The sequence below is a fragment of the Microtus pennsylvanicus genome, chromosome X, assembly GCF_037038515.1.
Source record: "Microtus pennsylvanicus isolate mMicPen1 chromosome X, mMicPen1.hap1, whole genome shotgun sequence".
Taxonomy (NCBI): Eukaryota; Metazoa; Chordata; class Mammalia; order Rodentia; family Cricetidae; genus Microtus; species Microtus pennsylvanicus.
In genome coordinates, this window is record NC_134601.1 from 105,838,296 (window position 1) to 105,863,657 (window position 25,362).

The window sequence follows — 25,362 nt, forward strand, 5'->3', positions numbered from 1 at the left end:
TTTATATATGAAATATGTGCATTTTAAATATTTTATTAATTCTTTGAGAATTCTACACAATGCGTTTTGATATTTATCCCTCCAGTAACTCCTCTCAGATCCACCATTACATTCTTTTTTTTTTTTTTGATGGGGGAAATCAATTTTAATTATGTATGGACTAATGGGAGTTCTATAGGGAAAAAACGTAAGGATGCAAGCATTGTGGGCGATGTACCATCCTGAGCTACAGAAAGGAATAGCATCCCGAGGCTTCCTGGAGAGAGAGACAAAGTAAAGGCGGCAGATACACAGAACAGCACGGAGATTAAGTAGATTTTTATGTAGATAAAAGTCTCAGGAGTAGGGCTCAGTGAGAGGCTGCTGACCTTGCAGAGGACTTCTCTCACTGCAGAAACGGAAGCAAGAATGTTGGGACCAATAGAGTCATGGTCAAGAGGAACTTGCTGAAGGTGCCTTCCTTGATCCCATCTCCTCCTCTGGTTTCTTGGGTCTGTGATGTAGCTGTAGGGGCTCAGCAGTCACTGTCCTCGCTGTCCCCATATGCACTCAGCTGGCTCAGGGAGGAGGCCCCGGGTGTCTGGGGTGCAAGGTTGGCTGTCTTCCTGCTCTCGGGGGCACCCACGGCAGGCATCTGGAGCTGCTCTGAGCCCCTGTTGGCTCCCGCCTTCACCTTCTTTGGCACCACCAATCCGGCCAGCTGTGCCCTGCTGCGCGCTGCCTCTGCCTTCCTCTTGGCCTTCGGTGACTCGACCAGGATGGCTGTGGGGTTGGGTTTTGCTGCTGAGCTTGGTCGGGAAGGCGGAGCTTCATCTTCTGAGTCAGAATCCTCCAGAAGCCTGCGGTGGCGAGCCTCCTCCAGCAAGGCTGCAATCTCACGCTCATCTTCCTCCTCCTCCTGCTGTCGCTGCTGTTCCTGTGACAGGCGGTGCTGCAGCAACATGGCCTCAAAGTCCACGTGTGCCTGCCTCTGGTTCAGGTCCTTCAGCTCCTGCAGATTTTCCAGCACCTCCATCTCCAGCTTCCAGTCTTTTGTGCTTTTCTCTAGGACCTTCATGGGGTTGTTCAGCTCCTTTTGCACACGCTTTTCCTCCTCCTCCAGGAGCTTCTCTGCCTGGAAGTTGCTTGTGGCTCCATGCTCCACAGTGTAGCTCGTGTTCTCAGGGTCTGTCTTGAAGGTGATCTCGGCCAAGCAGTGCGTGCACTTGATATAGAAGCGGAAGATAGGCAGGTCCAGGTAGGCCTCGTTCTGGACAATTTCCTTGCGTGCATTGAACTTCTTCCCCTTGTAGATGTATTCTCCACATGTCTTACACCTCGTTTTGAAGGGGACCATCAGTCGAACCATGTACTGCCGGTCCTTGGGTAGCTTGAGTTTCGGGATTTTTGATGGGTCGAAGTCAGGTGGGTAGTATTTGTTTAGAATTTTCCGTTCCGACATATTGGCTTCCTGTTTGTGGAGCAAGCAAAGGAGCAGTGTTCTTTTTTCTTTTTCTTTTTTCCTTTTTGGACAGGAACAAAGCAGCACTGAAGTTTTTTAATTCATGTGAATGTTAAAAATGGACATCTATACTAGTGTCAAATGAGGGTGGGAGAGGAAGGCACAGTAGGCAAGGAGAAGGAATTCCCGTCTACTGGTAATAAAGCTCCAGGTTCATCCCATCATGGATTTCATAATCTTCCAGAGACACGTGGTCCTTAAAAATCGTGTACCACTTTTTCAGGACGATCTTTGTTCAACGGGTGCCACTTTGGGCCACTATCAGTTTCTTCAAGTCCCCGATGGTGTCATCGGTGTTGCACTTGAAGCGGACTTTCTTCCCTAGATGGTCATTGCAAACGACCTCAATCGTTGTGGCTGGACCTCTAACCCGTGGAACTTATAGACGACACAATACCTAGCTCGAACGCAGAGCCCTGAGGAGCAGTGTTCTTCGGTCCCCTCGCTATTTATTCGGACCCACCATTACATTCTTTTTTTTTTTTTCTTGTAACCAACCAGTGATTTATTTCATTGGTTTAAATATATAAATCTCTTTTCTTTTTTTTAACAAATTTATTTATTTATTAAAGATTTCTGTCTCTTCCCCACCACCGCCTCCCATTTCCCTCCCCCTCCCCCAATCAAGTCCCCCTCCCTCCTCATCCCAAAGAGCAATCAGGGATCCCTGCCTGTGGGAAGTCCAAGGAACCCCCACCTCCATCCAGGTCCAGTAAGGTGAGCCTCCAAACTGCCTAGGCTCCCACAAAGCCAGTACGTGCAGTAGGATCGAAACCCATCGCCATTGTTCGTGAGTTCTCAGTAGTCCTCATTGTCCGCTATATTCACCGAGTCCGGTTTTATCCCAGGCTTTTTCAGACCCAGGCCAGCTGGCCTTGGTGAGTTCCCAATAGAACATCCCCACTGTCTCAGTGTGTGGGTGCACCCCTCGCGGTCCTGAGTTCCTTGCTCGTGCTCTCTCTCCTTCTGCTCCTGATTTGGACCTTGAGATTTCTATCTGGTGCTCCAATGTAGGTATATACCCAAGAGATGCCCTATCATACAACAAAAGTATATGCTCAACTATGTTCATAGCAGCATTGTTTGTAATAGCCAGAACCTGGAAACAACCTAGATGCCCTTCAATGGAAGAATGGATGAAGAAAGTATGAAATATATACATATTAGTGTACTACTCAGCAGTAAAAAACAAGGACTTCTTGAATTTTGCATGCAAATGGCTGGAAATAGAAAACACTATCCTGAGTGAGGTAAGCCAGACCCAAAAAGAGGAACATGGGATGTACTCACTCATATTTGGTTTCTAGCCATAAATAAAAGACATTGAGCCTATAATTAGTGATCCTAGCGAAGCTAAATAAGAAGGAGAACCCAAAGAAAAACATACAGGCATCCTCCTGAATATTAATCTTTCAGGGTTTTGAAACAGCATATTTCTAATACACTTTCCAATTTTAGTCTTCTGTAAATTCTTAGTACAAATGTTTTATTGTTGGTAGAAAATCATGAAGACTCTGCTCCAGAGTGTGCAGTATTTTACCAAGTGTATTTAGAATATATAGCAGTGTTCTTTTATTTTCATCCCTTCCAAATAACAATTCAGCCTTCTCTACCATTATTTTGAATTTTAAAAAAGAAATATTTCCTGAGCTAATGGGGTCTACCAACTCTGGCCTGACAGTGAGGGAACCAGCATAGGACCAAATTAGGCCCTCTGAGTGTGGGTGTCAGTGGTAAGGCTGGGGAAGACTGTTCTGGCATTTTGGAACCCATTCTCTCTGGATAGATACCTTGTTCAGCCTAGATTTAGTGGGAGGGACTTGGTGCTGCCTCAAAGCAATGTGCTAGATGTTTCGGCTCCTTATGGGAAGCCTTACCCCCTCTAAGGAGTGAATGGGGGGAAGGATGGGGGTAAGATGGAGGGAAGGTGAAGGAGAAGAAGGAGGGGAGGTAGTGGGAACTGGATTCGACATAAAAATTGTGAAAAGATAGTTTTTTAAATAGCTCTTAAAATTATTTCTGTATCTGTGCTTTAATTCATTGCAAGAGAGATTTTCTTTTAGGATATAAATAAAAGGTATTTTTTTTTCTGAGAATTATCAAACTCTTGAATTCTTCCCCAGACTTCCAAACGAATGAGCATAAAACTTCTCAGAAATAAGAGTACAGGCATGCATTAATACTATACTCTGTGATTGTAACACCTTCCTAATATAAACAATGTCAAGAAAAGAAAGTTTTGATTATATAGTTGGTTATTCTCCTTTAGCTTTCAAAAGAGATAAAACTAACAATTTATGTTTGAGTCAGAAAAAGATACTGAGAAAAAGACAGACATCAAAATAAGAACAACAGGGAGATGAAGGAGAAATTAAGACAGGCTGTCTTGGCAAAGAGACATCTAGAAGAAGTACTTTGTAATTAGACTTCCTTGTTCGGCCTGTAGATTAGCTACCAGTAATGGGAGGCAAATCCTCCAAGACAGATTTGTGCTGAAATGATGCAGAAAAAATTTCTGAGGTGCTAGCACTACTTCTGTCTAGTCAACATCATACAGGTCTATTATAATATTGATCACAGTAGCCAGCTAACATCAAGCTACTACAACCTGTTAGTGGTGACTATTTTATGAATTTGATGATTTTTACTTAAGCCTTTGTGCTGTTTGACATATTCTAGAATCTAGAAATATTTTATATATGAAATATGTGCATTTTAAATATTTTATTAATTCTTTGAGAATTCTACACAATGCGTTTTGATATTTATCCCTCCAGTAACTCCTCTCAGATCCACCATTACATTCTTTTTTTTTTTTTTTGATGGGGGAAATCAATTTTAATTATGTATGGACTAATGGGAGTTCTATAGGGAAAAAACGTAAGGATGCAAGCATTGTGGGCGATGTACCATCCTGAGCTACAGAAAGGAATAGCATCCCGAGGCTTCCTGGAGAGAGAGACAAAGTAAAGGCGGCAGATACACAGAACAGCACGGAGATTAAGTAGATTTTTATGTAGATAAAAGTCTCAGGAGTAGGGCTCAGTGAGAGGCTGCTGACCTTGCAGAGGACTTCTCTCACTGCAGAAACGGAAGCAAGAATGTTGGGACCAATAGAGTCATGGTCAAGAGGAACTTGCTGAAGGTGCCTTCCTTGATCCCATCTCCTCCTCTGGTTTCTTGGGTCTGTGATGTAGCTGTAGGGGCTCAGCAGTCACTGTCCTCGCTGTCCCCATATGCACTCAGCTGGCTCAGGGAGGAGGCCCCGGGTGTCTGGGGTGCAAGGTTGGCTGTCTTCCTGCTCTCGGGGGCACCCACGGCAGGCATCTGGAGCTGCTCTGAGCCCCTGTTGGCTCCCGCCTTCACCTTCTTTGGCACCACCAATCCGGCCAGCTGTGCCCTGCTGCGCGCTGCCTCTGCCTTCCTCTTGGCCTTCGGTGACTCGACCAGGATGGCTGTGGGGTTGGGTTTTGCTGCTGAGCTTGGTCGGGAAGGCGGAGCTTCATCTTCTGAGTCAGAATCCTCCAGAAGCCTGCGGTGGCGAGCCTCCTCCAGCAAGGCTGCAATCTCACGCTCATCTTCCTCCTCCTCCTGCTGTCGCTGCTGTTCCTGTGACAGGCGGTGCTGCAGCAACATGGCCTCAAAGTCCACGTGTGCCTGCCTCTGGTTCAGGTCCTTCAGCTCCTGCAGATTTTCCAGCACCTCCATCTCCAGCTTCCAGTCTTTTGTGCTTTTCTCTAGGACCTTCATGGGGTTGTTCAGCTCCTTTTGCACACGCTTTTCCTCCTCCTCCAGGAGCTTCTCTGCCTGGAAGTTGCTTGTGGCTCCATGCTCCACAGTGTAGCTCGTGTTCTCAGGGTCTGTCTTGAAGGTGATCTCGGCCAAGCAGTGCGTGCACTTGATATAGAAGCGGAAGATAGGCAGGTCCAGGTAGGCCTCGTTCTGGACAATTTCCTTGCGTGCATTGAACTTCTTCCCCTTGTAGATGTATTCTCCACATGTCTTACACCTCATGTTGAAGGGGACCATCAGTCGAACCACGTACTGCCGGTCCTTGGGTAGCTTGAGTTTCGGGATTTTTGATGGGTCGAAGTCAGGTGGGTAGTATTTGTTTAGAATTTTCCGTTCCGACATATTGGCTTCCTGTTTGTGGAGCAAGCAAAGGAGAAGTGTTCTTTTTTCTTTTTCTTTTTTCCTTTTTGGACAGGAACAAAGCAGCACTGAAGTTTTTTAATTCATGTGGATGTTAAAAATGGACATCTATACTAGTGTCAAATGAGGGTGGGAGAGGAAGGCACAGTAGGCAAGGAGAAGGAATTCCCGTCTACTGGTAATAAAGCTCCAGGTTCATCCCATCATGGATTTCATAATCTTCCAGAGACACGTGGTCCTTAAAAATCGTGTACCACTTTTTCAGGACGATCTTTGTTCAACGGGTGCCACTTTGGGCCACTATCAGTTTCTTCAAGTCCCCGATGGTGTCATCGGTGTTGCACTTGAAGCGGACTTTCTTCCCTAGATGGTCATTGCAAACGACCTCAATCGTTGTGGCTGGACCACTAACCCGTGGAACTTATAGACGACACAATACCTAGCTCGAACGCAGAGCCCTGAGGAGCAGTGTTCTTCGGTCCCCTCGCTATTTATTCGGACCCACCATTACATTCTTTTTTTTTTTTCTTGTAACCAACCAGTGATTTATTTCATTGGTTTAAATATATAAATCTCTTTTCTTTTTTTTAACAAATTTATTTATTTATTAAAGATTTCTGTCTCTTCCCTACCACCGCCTCCCATTTCCCTCCCCCTCTCCCAATCAAGTCCCCCTCCCTCCTCATCCCAAAGAGCAATCAGGGATCCCTGCCTGTGGGAAGTCCAAGGAACCCCCACCTCCATCCAGGTCCAGTAAGGTGAGCCTCCAAACTGCCTAGGCTCCCACAAAGCCAGTACGTGCAGTAGGATCGAAACCCATCGCCATTGTTCGTGAGTTCTCAGTAGTCCTCATTGTCCGCTATATTCACCGAGTCCGGTTTTATCCCAGGCTTTTTCAGACCCAGGCCAGCTGGCCTTTTTGAGTTCCCAATAGAACATCCCCACTGTCTCAGTGTGTGGGTGCACCCCTCGCGGTCCTGAGTTCCTTGCTCGTGCTCTCTCTCCTTCTGCTCCTGATTTGGACCTTGAGATTTCTATCTGGTGCTCCAATGTAGGTATATACCCAAGAGATGCCCTATCATACAACAAAAGTATATGCTCAACTATGTTCATAGCAGCATTGTTTGTAATAGCCAGAACCTGGAAACAACCTAGATGCCCTTCAATGGAAGAATGGATGAAGAAAGTATGAAATATATACATATTAGTGTACTACTCAGCAGTAAAAAACAAGGACTTCTTGAATTTTGCATGCAAATGGATGGAAATAGAAAACACTATCCTGAGTGAGGTAAGCCAGACCCAAAAAGAGGAACATGGGATGTACTCACTCATATTTGGTTTCTAGCCATAAATAAAAGACATTGAGCCTATAATTAGTGATCCTAGCGAAGCTAAATAAGAAGGAGAACCCAAAGAAAAACATACAGGCATCCTCCTGAATATTAATCTTTCAGGGTTTTGAAACAGCATATTTCTAATACACTTTCCAATTTTAGTCTTCTGTAAATTCTTAGTACAAATGTTTTATTGTTGGTAGAAAATCATGAAGACTCTGCTCCAGAGTGTGCAGTATTTTACCAAGTGTATTTAGAATATATAGCAGTGTTCTTTTATTTTCATCCCTTCCAAATAACAATTCAGCCTTCTCTACCATTATTTTGAATTTTAAAAAAGAAATATTTCCTGAGCTAATGGGGTCTACCAACTCTGGCCTGACAGTGAGGGAACCAGCATAGGACCAAATTAGGCCCTCTGAGTGTGGGTGTCAGTGGTAAGGCTGGGGAAGACTGTTCTGGCATTTTGGAACCCATTCTCTCTGGATAGATACCTTGTTCAGCCTAGATTTAGTGGGAGGGACTTGGTGCTGCCTCAAAGCAATGTGCTAGATGTTTCGGCTCCTTATGGGAAGCCTTACCCCCTCTAAGGAGTGAATGGGGGGAAGGATGGGGGTAAGATGGAGGGAAGGTGAAGGAGAAGAAGGAGGGGAGGTAGTGGGAACTGGATTCGACATAAAAATTGTGAAAAGATAGTTTTTTAAATAGCTCTTAAAATTATTTCTGTATCTGTGCTTTAATTCATTGCAAGAGAGATTTTCTTTTAGGATATAAATAAAAGGTATTTTTTTTCTGAGAATTATCAAACTCTTGAATTCTTCCCCAGACTTCCAAACAAATGAGCATAAAACTTCTCAGAAATAAGAGTACAGGCATGCATTAATACTATACTCTGTGATTGTAACACCTTCCTAATATAAACAATGTCAAGAAAAGAAAGTTTTGATTATATAGTTGGTTATTCTCCTTTAGCTTTCAAAAGAGATAAAACTAACAATTTATGTTTGAGTCAGAAAAAGATACTGAGAAAAAGACAGACATCAAAATAAGAACAACAGGGAGATGAAGGAGAAATTAAGACAGGCTGTCTTGGCAAAGAGACATCTAGAAGAAGTACTTTGTAATTAGACTTCCTTGTTCGGCCTGTAGATTAGCTACCAGTAATGGGAGGCAAATCCTCCAAGACAGATTTGTGCTGAAATGATGCAGAAAAAATTTCTGAGGTGCTAGCACTACTTCTGTCTAGTCAACATCATACAGGTCTATTATAATATTGATCACAGTAGCCAGCTAACATCAAGCTACTACAACCTGTTAGTGGTGACTATTTTATGAATTTGATGATTTTTACTTAAGCCTTTGTGCTGTTTGACATATTCTAGAATCTAGAAATATTTTATATATGAAATATGTGCATTTTAAATATTTTATTAATTCTTTGAGAATTCTACACAATGCGTTTTGATATTTATCCCTCCAGTAACTCCTCTCAGATCCACCATTACATTCTTTTTTTTTTTTTTTGATGGGGGAAATCAATTTTAATTATGTATGGACTAATGGGAGTTCTATAGGGAAAAAACGTAAGGATGCAAGCATTGTGGGCGATGTACCATCCTGAGCTACAGAAAGGAATAGCATCCCGAGGCTTCCTGGAGAGAGAGACAAAGTAAAGGCGGCAGATACACAGAACAGCACGGAGATTAAGTAGATTTTTATGTAGATAAAAGTCTCAGGAGTAGGGCTCAGTGAGAGGCTGCTGACCTTGCAGAGGACTTCTCTCACTGCAGAAACGGAAGCAAGAATGTTGGGACCAATAGAGTCATGGTCAAGAGGAACTTGCTGAAGGTGCCTTCCTTGATCCCATCTCCTCCTCTGGTTTCTTGGGTCTGTGATGTAGCTGTAGGGGCTCAGCAGTCACTGTCCTCGCTGTCCCCATATGCACTCAGCTGGCTCAGGGAGGAGGCCCCGGGTGTCTGGGGTGCAAGGTTGGCTGTCTTCCTGCTCTCGGGGGCACCCACGGCAGGCATCTGGAGCTGCTCTGAGCCCCTGTTGGCTCCCGCCTTCACCTTCTTTGGCACCACCAATCCGGCCAGCTGTGCCCTGCTGCGCGCTGCCTCTGCCTTCCTCTTGGCCTTCGGTGACTCGACCAGGATGGCTGTGGGGTTGGGTTTTGCTGCTGAGCTTGGTCGGGAAGGCGGAGCTTCATCTTCTGAGTCAGAATCCTCCAGAAGCCTGCGGTGGCGAGCCTCCTCCAGCAAGGCTGCAATCTCACGCTCATCTTCCTCCTCCTCCTGCTGTCGCTGCTGTTCCTGTGACAGGCGGTGCTGCAGCAACATGGCCTCAAAGTCCACGTGTGCCTGCCTCTGGTTCAGGTCCTTCAGCTCCTGCAGATTTTCCAGCACCTCCATCTCCAGCTTCCAGTCTTTTGTGCTTTTCTCTAGGACCTTCATGGGGTTGTTCAGCTCCTTTTGCACACGCTTTTCCTCCTCCTCCAGGAGCTTCTCTGCCTGGAAGTTGCGTGTGGCTCCATGCTCCACAGTGTAGCTCGTGTTCTCAGGGTCTGTCTTGAAGGTGATCTCGGCCAAGCAGTGCGTGCACTTGATATAGAAGCGGAAGATAGGCAGGTCCAGGCAGGCCTCGTTCTGGACAATTTCCTTGCGTGCATTGAACTTCTTCCCCTTGTAGATGTATTCTCCACATGTCTTACACCTCATGTTGAAGGGGACCATCAGTCGAACCACGTACTGCCGGTCCTTGGGTAGCTTGAGTTTCGGGATTTTTGATGGGTCGAAGTCAGGTGGGTAGTATTTGTTTAGAATTTTCCGTTCCGACATATTGGCTTCCTGTTTGTGGAGCAAGCAAAGGAGCAGTGTTCTTTTTTCTTTTTTCTTTTTTCCTTTTTGGACAGGAACAAAGCAGCACTGAAGTTTTTTAATTCATGTGAATGTTAAAAATGGACATCTATACTAGTGTCAAATGAGGGTGGGAGAGGAAGGCACAGTAGGCAAGGAGAAGGAATTCCCGTCTACTGGTAATAAAGCTCCAGGTTCATCCCATCATGGATTTCATAATCTTCCAGAGACACGTGGTCCTTAAAAATCGTGTACCACTTTTTCAGGACGATCTTTGTTCAACGGGTGCCACTTTGGGCCACTATCAGTTTCTTCAAGTCCCCGATGGTGTCATCGGTGTTGCACTTGAAGCGGACTTTCTTCCCTAGATGGTCATTGCAAACGACCTCAATCGTTGTGGCTGGACCTCTAACCCGTGGAACTTATAGACGACACAATACCTAGCTCGAACGCAGAGCCCTGAGGAGCAGTGTTCTTCGGTCCCCTCGCTATTTATTCGGACCCACCATTACATTCTTTTTTTTTTTTTCTTGTAACCAACCAGTGATTTATTTCATTGGTTTAAATATATAAATCTCTTTTCTTTTTTTTAACAAATTTATTTATTTATTAAAGATTTCTGTCTCTTCCCCACCACCGCCTCCCATTTCCCTCCCCCTCCCCCAATCAAGTCCCCCTCCCTCCTCATCCCAAAGAGCAATCAGGGATCCCTGCCTGTGGGAAGTCCAAGGAACCCCCACCTCCATCCAGGTCCAGTAAGGTGAGCCTCCAAACTGCCTAGGCTCCCACAAAGCCAGTACGTGCAGTAGGATCGAAACCCATCGCCATTGTTCGTGAGTTCTCAGTAGTCCTCATTGTCCGCTATATTCACCGAGTCCGGTTTTATCCCAGGCTTTTTCAGACCCAGGCCAGCTGGCCTTGGTGAGTTCCCAATAGAACATCCCCACTGTCTCAGTGTGTGGGTGCACCCCTCGCGGTCCTGAGTTCCTTGCTCGTGCTCTCTCTCCTTCTGCTCCTGATTTGGACCTTGAGATTTCTATCTGGTGCTCCAATGTAGGTATATACCCAAGAGATGCCCTATCATACAACAAAAGTATATGCTCAACTATGTTCATAGCAGCATTGTTTGTAATAGCCAGAACCTGGAAACAACCTAGATGCCCTTCAATGGAAGAATGGATGAAGAAAGTATGAAATATATACATATTAGTGTACTACTCAGCAGTAAAAAACAAGGACTTCTTGAATTTTGCATGCAAATGGATGGAAATAGAAAACACTATCCTGAGTGAGGTAAGCCAGACCCAAAAAGAGGAACATGGGATGTACTCACTCATATTTGGTTTCTAGCCATAAATAAAAGACATTGAGCCTATAATTAGTGATCCTAGCGAAGCTAAATAAGAAGGAGAACCCAAAGAAAAACATACAGGCATCCTCCTGAATATTAATCTTTCAGGGTTTTGAAACAGCATATTTCTAATACACTTTCCAATTTTAGTCTTCTGTAAATTCTTAGTACAAATGTTTTATTGTTGGTAGAAAATCATGAAGACTCTGCTCCAGAGTGTGCAGTATTTTACCAAGTGTATTTAGAATATATAGCAGTGTTCTTTTATTTTCATCCCTTCCAAATAACAATTCAGCCTTCTCTACCATTATTTTGAATTTAAAAAAAGAAATATTTCCTGAGCTAATGGGGTCTACCAACTCTGGCCTGACAGTGAGGGAACCAGCATAGGACCAAATTAGGCCCTCTGAGTGTGGGTGTCAGTGGTAAGGCTGGGGAAGACTGTTCTGGCATTTTGGAACCCATTCTCTCTGGATAGATACCTTGTTCAGCCTAGATTTAGTGGGAGGGACTTGGTGCTGCCTCAAAGCAATGTGCTAGATGTTTCGGCTCCTTATGGGAAGCCTTACCCCCTCTAAGGAGTGAATGGGGGGAAGGATGGGGGTAAGATGGAGGGAAGGTGAAGGAGAAGAAGGAGGGGAGGTAGTGGGAACTGGATTCGACATAAAAATTGTGAAAAGATAGTTTTTTAAATAGCTCTTAAAATTATTTCTGTATCTGTGCTTTAATTCATTGCAAGAGAGATTTTCTTTTAGGATATAAATAAAAGGTATTTTTTTTCTGAGAATTATCAAACTCTTGAATTCTTCCCCAGACTTCCAAACAAATGAGCATAAAACTTCTCAGAAATAAGAGTACAGGCATGCATTAATACTATACTCTGTGATTGTAACACCTTCCTAATATAAACAATGTCAAGAAAAGAAAGTTTTGATTATATAGTTGGTTATTCTCCTTTAGCTTTCAAAAGAGATAAAACTAACAATTTATGTTTGAGTCAGAAAAAGATACTGAGAAAAAGACAGACATCAAAATAAGAACAACAGGGAGATGAAGGAGAAATTAAGACAGGCTGTCTTGGCAAAGAGACATCTAGAAGAAGTACTTTGTAATTAGACTTCCTTGTTCGGCCTGTAGATTAGCTACCAGTAATGGGAGGCAAATCCTCCAAGACAGATTTGTGCTGAAATGATGCAGAAAAAATTTCTGAGGTGCTAGCACTACTTCTGTCTAGTCAACATCATACAGGTCTATTATAATATTGATCACAGTAGCCAGCTAACATCAAGCTACTACAACCTGTTAGTGGTGAATATTTTATGAATTTGATGATTCTTACTTAAGCCTTTGTGCTGTTTGACATATTCTAGAATCTAGAAATATTTTATATATGAAATATGTGCATTTTAAATATTTTATTAATTCTTTGAGAATTCTACACAATGCGTTTTGATATTTATCCCTCCAGTAACTCCTCTCAGATCCACCATTACATTCTTTTTTTTTTTTTTGATGGGGGAAATCAATTTTAATTATGTATGGACTAATGGGAGTTCTATAGGGAAAAAACGTAAGGATGCAAGCATTGTGGGCGATGTACCATCCTGAGCTACAGAAAGGAATAGCATCCCGAGGCTTCCTGGAGAGAGAGACAAAGTAAAGGCGGCAGATACACAGAACAGCACGGAGATTAAGTAGATTTTTATGTAGATAAAAGTCTCAGGAGTAGGGCTCAGTGAGAGGCTGCTGACCTTGCAGAGGACTTCTCTCACTGCAGAAACGGAAGCAAGAATGTTGGGACCAATAGAGTCATGGTCAAGAGGAACTTGCTGAAGGTGCCTTCCTTGATCCCATCTCCTCCTCTGGTTTCTTGGGTCTGTGATGTAGCTGTAGGGGCTCAGCAGTCACTGTCCTCGCTGTCCCCATATGCACTCAGCTGGCTCAGGGAGGAGGCCCCGGGTGTCTGGGGTGCAAGGTTGGCTGTCTTCCTGCTCTCGGGGGCACCCACGGCAGGCATCTGGAGCTGCTCTGAGCCCCTGTTGGCTCCCGCCTTCACCTTCTTTGGCACCACCAATCCGGCCAGCTGTGCCCTGCTGCGCGCTGCCTCTGCCTTCCTCTTGGCCTTCGGTGACTCGACCAGGATGGCTGTGGGGTTGGGTTTTGCTGCTGAGCTTGGTCGGGAAGGCGGAGCTTCATCTTCTGAGTCAGAATCCTCCAGAAGCCTGCGGTGGCGAGCCTCCTCCAGCAAGGCTGCAATCTCACGCTCATCTTCCTCCTCCTCCTGCTGTCGCTGCTGTTCCTGTGACAGGCGGTGCTGCAGCAACATGGCCTCAAAGTCCACGTGTGCCTGCCTCTGGTTCAGGTCCTTCAGCTCCTGCAGATTTTCCAGCACCTCCATCTCCAGCTTCCAGTCTTTTGTGCTTTTCTCTAGGACCTTCATGGGGTTGTTCAGCTCCTTTTGCACACGCTTTTCCTCCTCCTCCAGGAGCTTCTCTGCCTGGAAGTTGCTTGTGGCTCCATGCTCCACAGTGTAGCTCGTGTTCTCAGGGTCTGTCTTGAAGGTGATCTCGGCCAAGCAGTGCGTGCACTTGATATAGAAGCGGAAGATAGGCAGGTCCAGGTAGGCCTCGTTCTGGACAATTTCCTTGCGTGCATTGAACTTCTTCCCCTTGTAGATGTATTCTCCACATGTCTTACACCTCGTTTTGAAGGGGACCATCAGTCGAACCATGTACTGCCGGTCCTTGTGTAGCTTGAGTTTCGGGATTTTTGATGGGTCCAAGTCAGGTGGGTAGTATTTGTTTAGAATTTTCCGTTCCGACATATTGGCTTCCTGTTTGTGGAGCAAGCAAAGGAGCAGTGTTCTTTTTTCTTTTTCTTTTTTCCTTTTTGGACAGGAACAAAGCAGCACTGAAGTTTTTTAATTCATGTGAATGTTAAAAATGGACATCTATACTAGTGTCAAATGAGGGTGGGAGAGGAAGGCACAGTAGGCAAGGAGAAGGAATTCCCGTCTACTGGTAATAAAGCTCCAGGTTCATCCCATCATGGATTTCATAATCTTCCAGAGACACGTGGTCCTTAAAAATCGTGTACCACTTTTTCAGGACGATCTTTGTTCAACGGGTGCCACTTTGGGCCACTATCAGTTTCTTCAAGTCCCCGATGGTGTCATCGGTGTTGCACTTGAAGCGGACTTTCTTCCCTAGATGGTCATTGCAAACGACCTCAATCGTTGTGGCTGGACCTCTAACCCGTGGAACTTATAGACGACACAATACCTAGCTCGAACGCAGAGCCCTGAGGAGCAGTGTTCTTCGGTCCCCTCGCTATTTATTCGGACCCACCATTACATTCTTTTTTTTTTTCTTGTAACCAACCAGTGATTTATTTCATTGGTTTAAATATATAAATCTCTTTTCTTTTTTTTAACAAATTTATTTATTTATTAAAGATTTCTGTCTCTTCCCCACCACCGCCTCCCATTTCCCTCCCCCTCCCCCAATCAAGTCCCCCTCCCTCCTCATCCCAAAGAGCAATCAGGGATCCCTGCCTGTGGGAAGTCCAAGGAACCCCCACCTCCATCCAGGTCCAGTAAGGTGAGCCTCCAAACTGCCTAGGCTCCCACAAAGCCAGTACGTGCAGTAGGATCGAAACCCATCGCCATTGTTCGTGAGTTCTCAGTAGTCCTCATTGTCCGCTATATTCACCGAGTCCGGTTTTATCCCAGGCTTTTTCAGACCCAGGCCAGCTGGCCTTGGTGAGTTCCCAATAGAACATCCCCACTGTCTCAGTGTGTGGGTGCACCCCTCGCGGTCCTGAGTTCCTTGCTCGTGCTCTCTCTCCTTCTGCTCCTGATTTGGACCTTGAGATTTCTATCTGGTGCTCCAATGTAGGTATATACCCAAGAGATGCCCTATCATACAACAAAAGTATATGCTCAACTATGTTCATAGCAGCATTGTTTGTAATAGCCAGAACCTGGAAACAACCTAGATGCCCTTCAATGGAAGAATGGATGAAGAAAGTATGAAATATATACATATTAGTGTACTACTCAGCAGTAAAAAACAAGGACTTCTTGAATTTTGCATGCAAATGGATGGAAATAGAAAACACTATCCTGAGTGAGGTAAGCCAGACCCAAAAAGAGGAACATGGGATGTACTCACTCATATTTGGTTTCTAGCCATAAATAAAAGACATTGAGCCTATAATTAGTGATCCTAGCGAAGCTAAATAAGAAGGAGAACCCAAAGAAAAACATACAGGCATCCTCCTGAATATTAATCTTTCAGGGTTTTGAAACAGCATATTTCTAATACACTTTCCAATTTTAGTCTTCTGTAAATTCTTAGTACAAATGTTTTATTGTTGGTAGAAAATCATGAAGACTCTGCTCCAGAGTGTGCAGTATTTTACCAAGTGTATTTAGAATATATAGCAGTGTTCTTTTATTTTCATCCCTTCCAAATAACAATTCAGCCTTCTCTACCATTATTTTGAATTTTAAAAAAGAAATATTTCCTGAGCTAATGGGGTCTACCAACTCTGGCCTGACAGTGAGGGAACCAGCATAGGACCAAATTAGGCCCTCTGAGTGTGGGTGTCAGTGGTAAGGCTGGGGAAGACTGTTCTGGCATTTTGGAACCCATTCTCTCTGGATAGATACCTTGTTCAGCCTAGATTTAGTGGGAGGGACTTGGTGCTGCCTCAAAGCAATGTGCTAGATGTTTCGGCTCCTTATGGGAAGCCTTACCCCCTCTAAGGAGTGAATGGGGGGAAGGATGGGGGTAAGATGGAGGGAAGGTGAAGGAGAAGAAGGAGGGGAGGTAGTGGGAACTGGATTCGACATAAAAATTGTGAAAAGATAGTTTTTTAAATAGCTCTTAAAATTATTTCTGTATCTGTGCTTTAATTCATTGCAAGAGAGATTTTCTTTTAGGATATAAATAAAAGGTATTTTTTTTCTGAGAATTATCAAACTCTTGAATTCTTCCCCAGACTTCCAAACAAATGAGCATAAAACTTCTCAGAAATAAGAGTACAGGCATGCATTAATACTATACTCTGTGATTGTAACACCTTCCTAATATAAACAATGTCAAGAAAAGAAAGTTTTGATTATATAGTTGGTTATTCTCCTTTAGCTTTCAAAAGAGATAAAACTAACAATTTATGTTTGAGTCAGAAAAAGATACTGAGAAAAAGACAGACATCAAAATAAGAACAACAGGGAGATGAAGGAGAAATTAAGACAGGCTGTCTTGGCAAAGAGACATCTAGAAGAAGTACTTTGTAATTAGACTTCCTTGTTCGGCCTGTAGATTAGCTACCAGTAATGGGAGGCAAATCCTCCAAGACAGATTTGTGCTGAAATGATGCAGAAAAAATTTCTGAGGTGCTAGCACTACTTCTGTCTAGTCAACATCATACAGGTCTATTATAATATTGATCACAGTAGCCAGCTAACATCAAGCTACTACAACCTGTTAGTGGTGACTATTTTATGAATTTGATGATTTTTACTTAAGCCTTTGTGCTGTTTGACATATTCTAGAATCTAGAAATATTTTATATATGAAATATGTGCATTTTAAATATTTTATTAATTCTTTGAGAATTCTACACAATGCGTTTTGATATTTATCCCTCCAGTAACTCCTCTCAGATCCACCATTACATTCTTTTTTTTTTTTTTTTGATGGGGGAAATCAATTTTAATTATGTATGGACTAATGGGAGTTCTATAGGGAAAAAACGTAAGGATGCAAGCATTGTGGGCGATGTACCATCCTGAGCTACAGAAAGGAATAGCATCCCGAGGCTTCCTGGAGAGAGAGACAAAGTAAAGGCGGCAGATACACAGAACAGCACGGAGATTAAGTAGATTTTTATGTAGATAAAAGTCTCAGGAGTAGGGCTCAGTGAGAGGCTGCTGACCTTGCAGAGGACTTCTCTCACTGCAGAAACGGAAGCAAGAATGTTGGGACCAATAGAGTCATGGTCAAGAGGAACTTGCTGAAGGTGCCTTCCTTGATCCCATCTCCTCCTCTGGTTTCTTGGGTCTGTGATGTAGCTGTAGGGGCTCAGCAGTCACTGTCCTCGCTGTCCCCATATGCACTCAGCTGGCTCAGGGAGGAGGCCCCGGGTGTCTGGGGTGCAAGGTTGGCTGTCTTCCTGCTCTCGGGGGCACCCACGGCAGGCATCTGGAGCTGCTCTGAGCCCCTGTTGGCTCCCGCCTTCACCTTCTTTGGCACCACCAATCCGGCCAGCTGTGCCCTGCTGCGCGCTGCCTCTGCCTTCCTCTTGGCCTTCGGTGACTCGACCAGGATGGCTGTGGGGTTGGGTTTTGCTGCTGAGCTTGGTCGGGAAGGCGGAGCTTCATCTTCTGAGTCAGAATCCTCCAGAAGCCTGCGGTGGCGAGCCTCCTCCAGCAAGGCTGCAATCTCACGCTCATCTTCCTCCTCCTCCTGCTGTCGCTGCTGTTCCTGTGACAGGCGGTGCTGCAGCAACATGGCCTCAAAGTCCACGTGTGCCTGCCTCTGGTTCAGGTCCTTCAGCTCCTGCAGATTTTCCAGCACCTCCATCTCCAGCTTCCAGTCTTTTGTGCTTTTCTCTAGGACCTTCATGGGGTTGTTCAGCTCCTTTTGCACACGCTTTTCCTCCTCCTCCAGGAGCTTCTCTGCCTGGAAGTTGCGTGTGGCTCCATGCTCCACAGTGTAGCTCGTGTTCTCAGGGTCTGTCTTGAAGGTGATCTCGGCCAAGCAGTGCGTGCACTTGATATAGAAGCGGAAGATAGGCAGGTCCAGGTAGGCCTCGTTCTGGACAATTTCCTTGCGTGCATTGAACTTCTTCCCCTTGTAGATGTATTCTCCACATGTCTTACACCTCATGTTGAAGGGGACCATCAGTCGAACCACGTACTGCCGGTCCTTGGGTAGCTTGAGTTTCGGGATTTTTGATGGGTCGAAGTCAGGTGGGTAGTATTTGTTTAGAATTTTCCGTTCCGACATATTGGCTTCCTGTTTGTGGAGCAAGCAAAGGAGCAGTGTTCTTTTTTCTTTTTTCCTTTTTGGACAGGAACAAAGCAGCACTGAAGTTTTTTAATTCATGTGAATGTTAAAAATGGACATCTATACTAGTGTCAAATGAGGGTGGGAGAGGAAGGCACAGTAGGCAAGGAGAAGGAATTCCCGTCTACTGGTAATAAAGCTCCAGGTTCATCCCATCATGGATTTCATAATCTTCCAGAGACACGTGGTCCTTAAAAATCGTGTACCACTTTTTCAGGACGATCTTTGTTCAACGGGTGCCACTTTGGGCCACTATCAGTTTCTTCAAGTCCCCGATGGTGTCATCGGTGTTGCACTTGAAGCGGACTTTCTTCCCTAGATGGTCATTGCAAACGACCTCAATCGTTGTGGCTGGACCTCTAACCCGTGGAACTTATAGACGACACAATACCTAGCTCGAACGCAGAGCCCTGAGGAGCAGTGTTCTTCGGTCCCCTCGCTATTTATTCGGACCCACCATTACATTCTTTTTTTTTTTTTCTTGTAACCAACCAGTGATTTATTTCATTGGTTTAAATATATAAATCTCTTTTCTTTTTTTTAACAAATTTATTTATTTATTAAAGATTTCTGTCTCTTCCCCACCACCGCCTCCCATTTCCCTCCCCCTCCCCCAGTCAAGTCCCCCTCCCTCCTCATCCCAAAGAGCAATCAGCGTTCCCTGCCTGTGGGAAGTCCAAAGAACCCCCACCTCCATCCAGGTCCAGTAAGGTGAGCCTCCAAACTGCCTAGGCTCCCACAAAGCCAGTAAGTGCAGTAGGATCGAAACCCATCGCCATTGTTCGTGAGTTCTCAGTAGTCCTCATTGTCTGCTATATTCACCGAGTCCGGTTTTATCCCAGGCTTTTTCAGACCCAGGCCAGCTGGCCTTGGTGAGTTCCCAATAGAACATCCCCACTGTCTCAGTGTGTGGGTGCACCCCTCGCGGTCCTGAGTTCCTTGCTCGTGCTCTCTCTCCTTCTGCTCCTGATTTGGACCTTGAGATTTCTATCTGGTGCTCCAATGTAGGTATATACCCAAGAGATGCCCTATCATACAACAAAAGTATATGCTCAACTATGTTCATAGCAGCATTGTTTGTAATAGCCAGAACCTGGAAACAACCTAGATGCCCTTCAATGGAAGAATGGATGAAGAAAGTATGAAATATATACATATTAGTGTACTACTCAGCAGTAAAAAACAAGGACTTCTTGAATTTTGCATGCAAATGGATGGAAATAGAAAACACTATCCTGAGTGAGGTAAGCCAGACCCAAAAAGAGGAACATGGGATGTACTCACTCATATTTGGTTTCTAGCCATAAATAAAAGACATTGAGCCTATAATTAGTGATCCTAGCGAAGCTAAATAAGAAGGAGAACCCAAAGAAAAACATACAGGCATCCTCCTGAATATTAATCTTTCAGGGTTTTGAAACAGCATATTTCTAATACACTTTCCAATTTTAGTCTTCTGTAAATTCTTAGTACAAATGTTTTATTGTTGGTAGAAAATCATGAAGACTCTGCTCCAGAGTGTGCAGTATTTTACCAAGTGTATTTAGAATATATAGCAGTGTTCTTTTATTTTCATCCCTTCCAAATAACAATTCAGCCTTCTCTACCATTATTTTGAATTTTAAAAAAGAAATATTTCCTGAGCTAATGGGGTCTACCAACTCTGGCCTGACAGTGAGGGAACCAGCATAGGACCAAATTAGGCCCTCTGAGTGTGGGTGTCAGTGGTAAGGCTGGGGAAGACTGTTCTGGCATTTTGGAACCCATTCTCTCTGGATAGATACCTTGTTCAGCCTAGATTTAGTGGGAGGGACTTGGTGCTGCCTCAAAGCAATGTGCTAGATGTTTCGGCTCCTTATGGGAAGCCTTACCCCCTCTAAGGAGTGAATGGGGGGAAGGATGGGGGTAAGATGGAGGGAAGGTGAAGGAGAAGAAGGAGGGGAGGTAGTGGGAACTGGATTCGACATAAAAATTGTGAAAAGATAGTTTTTTAAATAGCTCTTAAAATTATTTCTGTATCTGTGCTTTAATTCATTGCAAGAGAGATTTTCTTTTAGGATATAAATAAAAGGTATTTTTTTTCTGAGAATTATCAAACTCTTGAATTCTTCCCCAGACTTCCAAACAAATGAGCATAAAACTTCTCAGAAATAAGAGTACAGGCATGCATTAATACTATACTCTGTGATTGTAACACCTTCCTAATATAAACAATGTCAAGAAAAGAAAGTTTTGATTATATAGTTGGTTATTCTCCTTTAGCTTTCAAAAGAGATAAAACTAACAATTTATGTTTGAGTCAGAAAAAGATACTGAGAAAAAGACAGACATCAAAATAAGAACAACAGGGAGATGAAGGAGAAATTAAGACAGGCTGTCTTGGCAAAGAGACATCTAGAAGAAGTACTTTGTAATTAGACTTCCTTGTTCGGCCTGTAGATTAGCTACCAGTAATGGGAGGCAAATCCTCCAAGACAGATTTGTGCTGAAATGATGCAGAAAAAATTTCTGAGGTGCTAGCACTACTTCTGTCTAGTCAACATCATACAGGTCTATTATAATATTGATCACAGTAGCCAGCTAACATCAAGCTACTACAACCTGTTAGTGGTGACTATTTTATGAATTTGATGATTTTTACTTAAGCCTTTGTGCTGTTTGACATATTCTAGAATCTAGAAATATTTTATATATGAAATATGTGCATTTTAAATATTTTATTAATTCTTTGAGAATTCTACACAATGCGTTTTGATATTTATCCCTCCAGTAACTCCTCTCAGATCCACCATTACATTCTTTTTTTTTTTTTTTTTGATGGGGGAAATCAATTTTAATTATGTATGGACTAATGGGAGTTCTATAGGGAAAAAACGTAAGGATGCAAGCATTGTGGGCGATGTACCATCCTGAGCTACAGAAAGGAATAGCATCCCGAGGCTTCCTGGAGAGAGAGACAAAGTAAAGGCGGCAGATACACAGAACAGCACGGAGATTAAGTAGATTTTTATGTAGATAAAAGTCTCAGGAGTAGGGCTCAGTGAGAGGCTGCTGACCTTGCAGAGGACTTCTCTCACTGCAGAAACGGAAGCAAGAATGTTGGGACCAATAGAGTCATGGTCAAGAGGAACTTGCTGAAGGTGCCTTCCTTGATCCCATCTCCTCCTCTGGTTTCTTGGGTCTGTGATGTAGCTGTAGGGGCTCAGCAGTCACTGTCCTCGCTGTCCCCATATGCACTCAGCTGGCTCAGGGAGGAGGCCCCGGGTGTCTGGGGTGCAAGGTTGGCTGTCTTCCTGCTCTCGGGGGCACCCACGGCAGGCATCTGGAGCTGCTCTGAGCCCCTGTTGGCTCCCGCCTTCACCTTCTTTGGCACCACCAATCCGGCCAGCTGTGCCCTGCTGCGCGCTGCCTCTGCCTTCCTCTTGGCCTTCGGTGACTCGACCAGGATGGCTGTGGGGTTGGGTTTTGCTGCTGAGCTTGGTCGGGAAGGCGGAGCTTCATCTTCTGAGTCAGAATCCTCCAGAAGCCTGCGGTGGCGAGCCTCCTCCAGCAAGGCTGCAATCTCACGCTCATCTTCCTCCTCCTCCTGCTGTCGCTGCTGTTCCTGTGACAGGCGGTGCTGCAGCAACATGGCCTCAAAGTCCACGTGTGCCTGCCTCTGGTTCAGGTCCTTCAGCTCCTGCAGATTTTCCAGCACCTCCATCTCCAGCTTCCAGTCTTTTGTGCTTTTCTCTAGGACCTTCATGGGGTTGTTCAGCTCCTTTTGCACACGCTTTTCCTCCTCCTCCAGGAGCTTCTCTGCCTGGAAGTTGCGTGTGGCTCCATGCTCCACAGTGTAGCTCGTGTTCTCAGGGTCTGTCTTGAAGGTGATCTCGGCCAAGCAGTGCGTGCACTTGATATAGAAGCGGAAGATAGGCAGGTCCAGGTAGGCCTCGTTCTGGACAATTTCCTTGCGTGCATTGAACTTCTTCCCCTTGTAGATGTATTCTCCACATGTCTTACACCTCATGTTGAAGGGGACCATCAGTCGAACCACGTACTGCCGGTCCTTGGGTAGCTTGAGTTTCGGGATTTTTGATGGGTCGAAGTCAGGTGGGTAGTATTTGTTTAGAATTTTCCGTTCCGACATATTGGCTTCCTGTTTGTGGAGCAAGCAAAGGAGCAGTGTTCTTTTTTCTTTTTTCCTTTTTGGACAGGAACAAAGCAGCACTGAAGTTTTTTAATTCATGTGAATGTTAAAAATGGACATCTATACTAGTGTCAAATGAGGGTGGGAGAGGAAGGCACAGTAGGCAAGGAGAAGGAATTCCCGTCTACTGGTAATAAAGCTCCAGGTTCATCCCATCATGGATTTCATAATCTTCCAGAGACACGTGGTCCTTAAAAATCGTGTACCACTTTTTCAGGACGATCTTTGTTCAACGGGTGCCACTTTGGGCCACTATCAGTTTCTTCAAGTCCCCGATGGTGTCATCGGTGTTGCACTTGAAGCGGACTTTCTTCCCTAGATGGTCATTGCAAACGACCTCAATCGTTGTGGCTGGACCTCTAACCCGTGGAACTTATAGACGACACAATACCTAGCTCGAACGCAGAGCCCTGAGGAGCAGTGTTCTTCGGTCCCCTCGCTATTTATTCGGACCCACCATTACATTCTTTTTTTTTTTTTCTTGTAACCAACCAGTGATTTATTTCATTGGTTTAAATATATAAATCTCTTTTCTTTTTTTTAACAAATTTATTTATTTATTAAAGATTTCTGTCTCTTCCCCACCACCGCCTCCCATTTCCCTCCCCCTCCCCCAGTCAAGTCCCCCTCCCTCCTCATCCCAAAGAGCAATCAGCGTTCCCTGCCTGTGGGAAGTCCAAAGAACCCCCACCTCCATCCAGGTCCAGTAAGGTGAGCCTCCAAACTGCCTAGGCTCCCACAAAGCCAGTAAGTGCAGTAGGATCGAAACCCATCGCCATTGTTCGTGAGTTCTCAGTAGTCCTCATTGTCTGCTATATTCACCGAGTCCGGTTTTATCCCAGGCTTTTTCAGACCCAGGCCAGCTGGCCTTGGTGAGTTCCCAATAGAACATCCCCACTGTCTCAGTGTGTGGGTGCACCCCTCGCGGTCCTGAGTTCCTTGCTCGTGCTCTCTCTCCTTCTGCTCCTGATTTGGACCTTGAGATTTCTATCTGGTGCTCCAATGTAGGTATATACCCAAGAGATGCCCTATCATACAACAAAAGTATATGCTCAACTATGTTCATAGCAGCATTGTTTGTAATAGCCAGAACCTGGAAACAACCTAGATGCCCTTCAATGGAAGAATGGATGAAGAAAGTATGAAATATATACATATTAGTGTACTACTCAGCAGTAAAAAACAAGGACTTCTTGAATTTTGCATGCAAATGGATGGAAATAGAAAACACTATCCTGAGTGAGGTAAGCCAGACCCAAAAAGAGGAACATGGGATGTACTCACTCATATTTGGTTTCTAGCCATAAATAAAAGACATTGAGCCTATAATTAGTGATCCTAGCGAAGCTAAATAAGAAGGAGAACCCAAAGAAAAACATACAGGCATCCTCCTGAATATTAATCTTTCAGGGTTTTGAAACAGCATATTTCTAATACACTTTCCAATTTTAGTCTTCTGTAAATTCTTAGTACAAATGTTTTATTGTTGGTAGAAAATCATGAAGACTCTGCTCCAGAGTGTGCAGTATTTTACCAAGTGTATTTAGAATATATAGCAGTGTTCTTTTATTTTCATCCCTTCCAAATAACAATTCAGCCTTCTCTACCATTATTTTGAATTTTAAAAAAGAAATATTTCCTGAGCTAATGGGGTCTACCAACTCTGGCCTGACAGTGAGGGAACCAGCATAGGACCAAATTAGGCCCTCTGAGTGTGGGTGTCAGTGGTAAGGCTGGGGAAGACTGTTCTGGCATTTTGGAACCCATTCTCTCTGGATAGATACCTTGTTCAGCCTAGATTTAGTGGGAGGGACTTGGTGCTGCCTCAAAGCAATGTGCTAGATGTTTCGGCTCCTTATGGGAAGCCTTACCCCCTCTAAGGAGTGAATGGGGGGAAGGATGGGGGTAAGATGGAGGGAAGGTGAAGGAGAAGAAGGAGGGGAGGTAGTGGGAACTGGATTCGACATAAAAATTGTGAAAAGATAGTTTTTTAAATAGCTCTTAAAATTATTTCTGTATCTGTGCTTTAATTCATTGCAAGAGAGATTTTCTTTTAGGATATAAATAAAAGGTATTTTTTTTCTGAGAATTATCAAACTCTTGAATTCTTCCCCAGACTTCCAAACAAATGAGCATAAAACTTCTCAGAAATAAGAGTACAGGCATGCATTAATACTATACTCTGTGATTGTAACACCTTCCTAATATAAACAATGTCAAGAAAAGAAAGTTTTGATTATATAGTTGGTTATTCTCCTTTAGCTTTCAAAAGAGATAAAACTAACAATTTATGTTTGAGTCAGAAAAAGATACTGAGAAAAAGACAGACATCAAAATAAGAACAACAGGGAGATGAAGGAGAAATTAAGACAGGCTGTCTTGGCAAAGAGACATCTAGAAGAAGTACTTTGTAATTAGACTTCCTTGTTCGGCCTGTAGATTAGCTACCAGTAATGGGAGGCAAATCCTCCAAGACAGATTTGTGCTGAAATGATGCAGAAAAAATTTCTGAGGTGCTAGCACTACTTCTGTCTAGTCAACATCATACAGGTCTATTATAATATTGATCACAGTAGCCAGCTAACATCAAGCTACTACAACCTGTTAGTGGTGACTATTTTATGAATTTGATGATTTTTACTTAAGCCTTTGTGCTGTTTGACATATTCTAGAATCTAGAAATATTTTATATATGAAATATGTGCATTTTAAATATTTTATTAATTCTTTGAGAATTCTACACAATGCGTTTTGATATTTATCCCTCCAGTAACTCCTCTCAGATCCACCATTACATTCTTTTTTTTTTTTTTTGATGGGGGAAATCAATTTTAATTATGTATGGACTAATGGGAGTTCTATAGGGAAAAAACGTAAGGATGCAAGCATTGTGGGCGATGT

At 44.0% G+C, this 25,362-nt stretch overlaps 12 pseudogenes; all 12 read right to left on the reverse strand.

The window, feature by feature from the left end:
- Window positions 1-499: 499 nt before the first annotated feature.
- LOC142841189 (splicing factor YJU2 pseudogene) lies at window positions 500-1,441 on the reverse strand (annotated as a pseudogene).
- A 116-nt stretch (window positions 1,442-1,557) lies between these two features.
- Window positions 1,558-3,117, reverse strand: LOC142840468 (ubiquitin-like protein 5 pseudogene; annotated as a pseudogene).
- Window positions 3,118-4,693: 1,576 nt separating this feature from the next.
- Window positions 4,694-5,635, reverse strand: LOC142841113 (splicing factor YJU2 pseudogene; annotated as a pseudogene).
- A 116-nt stretch (window positions 5,636-5,751) lies between these two features.
- LOC142840469 (ubiquitin-like protein 5 pseudogene) lies at window positions 5,752-7,310 on the reverse strand (annotated as a pseudogene).
- A 1,575-nt stretch (window positions 7,311-8,885) lies between these two features.
- On the reverse strand, window positions 8,886-9,827 carry LOC142841140 (splicing factor YJU2 pseudogene; annotated as a pseudogene).
- Window positions 9,828-9,944: 117 nt separating this feature from the next.
- Window positions 9,945-11,504, reverse strand: LOC142840470 (ubiquitin-like protein 5 pseudogene; annotated as a pseudogene).
- A 1,574-nt stretch (window positions 11,505-13,078) lies between these two features.
- Window positions 13,079-14,020, reverse strand: LOC142841190 (splicing factor YJU2 pseudogene; annotated as a pseudogene).
- A 116-nt stretch (window positions 14,021-14,136) lies between these two features.
- On the reverse strand, window positions 14,137-15,694 carry LOC142840471 (ubiquitin-like protein 5 pseudogene; annotated as a pseudogene).
- A 1,576-nt stretch (window positions 15,695-17,270) lies between these two features.
- Window positions 17,271-18,212, reverse strand: LOC142841122 (splicing factor YJU2 pseudogene; annotated as a pseudogene).
- A 110-nt stretch (window positions 18,213-18,322) lies between these two features.
- Window positions 18,323-19,882, reverse strand: LOC142840472 (ubiquitin-like protein 5 pseudogene; annotated as a pseudogene).
- Window positions 19,883-21,459: 1,577 nt separating this feature from the next.
- On the reverse strand, window positions 21,460-22,401 carry LOC142841121 (splicing factor YJU2 pseudogene; annotated as a pseudogene).
- Window positions 22,402-22,511: 110 nt separating this feature from the next.
- LOC142840473 (ubiquitin-like protein 5 pseudogene) lies at window positions 22,512-24,071 on the reverse strand (annotated as a pseudogene).
- Window positions 24,072-25,362: the final 1,291 nt, after the last annotated feature.